This window comes from Psammomys obesus, unplaced genomic scaffold (genome assembly GCF_907164565.1).
Source record: "Psammomys obesus unplaced genomic scaffold, mPsaObe1.curated_primary_1811, whole genome shotgun sequence".
Taxonomy (NCBI): domain Eukaryota; kingdom Metazoa; phylum Chordata; class Mammalia; order Rodentia; family Muridae; genus Psammomys; species Psammomys obesus.
In genome coordinates, this window is record NW_026585742.1 from 6,173,845 (window position 1) to 6,177,686 (window position 3,842).

Here is a 3,842-nt window from a genome sequence, read left to right on the forward strand (position 1 = left end):
GTGGAGTAATGCCATTTACTTGTCATTCTGTTCACATTTCTGTGGAGATCTTCTGGCTGTGGGTTCCAAGATTGTATTACTTATTTTCTACCAGACTGCCCAATTTAAGAAACTATTGATTTTGTATTATTTCTGATGAGGAACATAAAGATGTACCTTTGAAAGTAGATTTACACTTACAAGATGCCTCTTTGATTAGGAAGGACTGTGGAATGGTTTCGAAAGAGAAAATGTGTAAAGGGAAGGGTAATAGAAGCTTTTTTTTTATTACAACTTTCTATAACATAATAACTTGGTGTGCTTGTATTTCATATACTTTTATTTACACAGTTTTTCCTACTTAATATTTAAAAATATTAAAGAAATTTTTTTGAGACAATTCTTGCCTAGGATTGCTTGGTATTCACTCTGCAGCTCAAGCTGGCCTTGAAATTTTAGTCTCCTTCTAACCTCTGCCTCCTCAGTACTGGGATTACAAGTGTGTGTCGGTACATTAGCTTGCATGTATTCTTTATTTTGGGGAAATACTAAAAGTATACAGAATCTTCTTTTACTTTAAAATTCATGCAGCGTGTTCCTCATAGAACTATAGATGTTTTTAGTAAAAAAAACATCTTCTAGGAAACATAGCTTTTAATTTAAAGATAAGGTTTTAAGGGTCTTAGTATGTAGCCCTGTTTGGCCTATATAGACCAGGCTGTCCTTGAACTCCAGGATCGCCTGCCTCCTGATTCAAGACATGTGTCACCATGCCCAGTAGAAACAAATTTTTGATGTACAATAATTTTACAGTTTACTACGAAGATTTTAATTTGATTTGGAAAATATCTTTTAAATTAGTACTTTTAAGTATTGGTATGGTTGACTGGTGTTTGGGCAGAGGGGAAAACAGGAAATTGAGGGGAAGACAAGTATCAGTATACTATATAGAGAGTATGAATGCATGTGGACACTTTGTTTTTTTTTAAAATTAATTAATTAATTAATTTTTTATTACAGTTTATTCACTTTGTATCTCAGCTTTAGCTCCCTGCTTCATCCCCTCCCAATTCCACCCTCTCTCCCTCTTCTTCTCCTATGCCCCTCCCCAAGTCCAGTGATAGGGGAGGTCCTTCTCCCCTTCCATCTGACCCTAGTCTATGATGTCTCATCAGGACTGGCTGCACTGTCTTCCTCTGTGGCCTGGTAGGCTTGCTCCCCACTCGGGGAGGTAATCAAAGAGCCAGCCTCTGAGTTCATGTTAGATACAGTCCCTGTTGCCATTACTAGGAAACCCATTTGGACACTGAGCTGTCACAGGCTACATCTCTTCAGGGGTTCTAGGTTATCACCATGCATGGTCCTTGTTTGGAGTATCATCTCAGAAAAGAACCCCGTGCCCAGATTTTTTGGTTCTGTTGCTCTCCTTGTAGAGCTTTAGTCCTCTCCAGGTCTTTCTATCACCCCCTTCTTTCATAAGATTACCTGCACTCTGCCCAAAGTGCAGGCTGGCTATGAGTCTCAGCATCTGCTTTGATACACTGCTGGGTAGAGTCTTTCAGAGTCCCTCTGTGGTAGGCTCCTGTCTTCTTCCCTGTTTTCTCACTCTTCTGATGTCCATCCAGTTTGCCTTTCTGAATGGAGATTGAGCATCTTACACAGGGTCCTCCTTGCTTAGCTTCTTTAGGTGTACAGATTTTAGTATGATTATCCTATATTATATGCCTAATATCCACATATAAGTGAGAATATACCATGTATGTCTTTCTGCTTCTGGGATACCTCACTCAGGGTCATCTTCTCTAGTTTCCACCATTTGCCTGCAAATTTCATGATTAATTTGTTTTTAATTGCTGAGTAGTATTCCATTGTGTAAATGCACCACAATTTCTGTATCTATTCCTCAACCGAGGAACATCTGGGTTGTTTCCAGATTCTGGCTATTACAAATAAAGCTGCTATGAACATGGTTGAGTAAATGTCCTTGTTGTATACTTGAGCATATTTTGGATATATGCCTAGGAGTGGTATAGCTGGATCTTGAGGAAGCACTATTCCTAATTGTCTGAGAAAACACCTGATTGATTTCCAAAGTGGTTGTACAAGTTTACATTCCCACCAGCAATGGAGGAGGGTTCCCCTTTCTCCACATCCTCTTCAGCATGTATTGTCTTTGAGTTTTTGATCTTAGCCATTCTGATGGGTTTAAGGTAAAATCTCAGGGTCATTTTCATTTGCATTTCCTGGATGACTAAGGATATTGACCATTTCTTAAAGTGTTTCTCTGCCATTCAATATTTCTCTATTGAGAATTCTCTGTTTAGCTCTTAATCCATTTCTTAATTGGATTACTTGATTTGTTGCTGTTTAACTTCTTGTTTCTTTATATATTCTGTATATTAGCCCTCTGTCAGATATAGGGTTGGTGAAGATCTTTTCCCAATCTGTAGGCTGTGGTTTTGTTCTGATGACTGTCTTTTGCTTTACAGAAGCATTTCAGTTTCATGAGGTCCCATTTATTGATTGTTGATCTTAGAGCCTGTGCTGTTGGTGTTCTGTTCAGGAAGTTGTCTCCTGTGCCAATGAGTTCCAGGCTCTTCCTCACTTTTTCTTCTAACAGGTTTAGTGTGTCTGGTTTTATATTGAGGTCTTTGACCCACTTGGACTTTAGTTTTGTGCAGGGTGATAAGTATGGATCTATTTGCATTTTTCTACATGTAGACATCCACTTAGACCAGCACTATTTTGTTGAAGATGTTATCTTTTTTCTATTGTATGGTTTTGGCGTCTTTGTCAAAAATCAGGTGTCCATAAGTATGTGGGTTTATTTCTGGGTCTTCTATCCATTGATCCACCAGCTGGTTTCTATGCTAGTACCATGCAGCAGTTTTTATTACTGTTGCTCTATAGTACAGCTTGAGATTAGGGATGAAGATACCTCCAGAAGATCTTTTATTGTAGAAAATTGTTTTAGTGATTCTGGGTTTCTTGTTATTCTATATGAAGTTGAGAATTTTTTTTCAAAGTCTGCAAATAATTGTGTTGGTAATGTGATGGGAATTGCATTGAATCTGTAGATTGCTTTTGGTAAGATCGCCATTTTTACTGTTAATCCTGCCAAGCTTTGAGCATGGGAGATCTTTCCATCTTGTGATATCTTTTTTTATTTCTTTCTTCAGAGACTGGAAGTTATTTTCATACAAGTTCTTTGAGTTGCTTGGTTGGAGTCACACCAAGGTACTTTATGTCCTTTGTGGCTATTGTGAAGGGTGTTGTTTCCGTAATTTCTTTCTCAGCTCATTTGTCTTTTGTATACAGGAGGGCTACTGATTTTTTTTAGTTAATTTTGTATCCAGCTGTGGATACCTTTTTAGGGCAGATGTGGCAAAACCTAAGTATAGCTCCTCCGGGGCTGGGCTCCAGCAATCTTCCTGGTCCTCGTGTGCTGTAACTCTGTAATCACATGTACTCATGCTTGAAGTTTCCTGGGTTTGTTTTTCTTTCCTCTTCTATCTTTCTGTTCTTTCTTTCTTTGTTTCTTTTCTTTTTTCTTTTTTTTCTTTTTGGAGACAGGATCTTGCTCTGTATGCTTGGTTCATGTGGAGACCAGGCAGACCTTGAAGTCGCATTGAACTTGCCCCTTTCTCCAGAGTGCTGGCATTACCACACTTCACTGTTTGATGTATATTTAAAACTGGATTTCTTTTATCCTTAGTGTTCACATTTCCCCATTTAGATTAGAAGCAGAATTTTTTTTTCCAGCAGCAATTCCTTTCAAAAGCAAAATTTATTGCTTTCTAAAAGTTCCTAGTAGTTGAGTTCTTATGCATGCTTGTATTGCACTTAGCTACCTGGCATGCTCA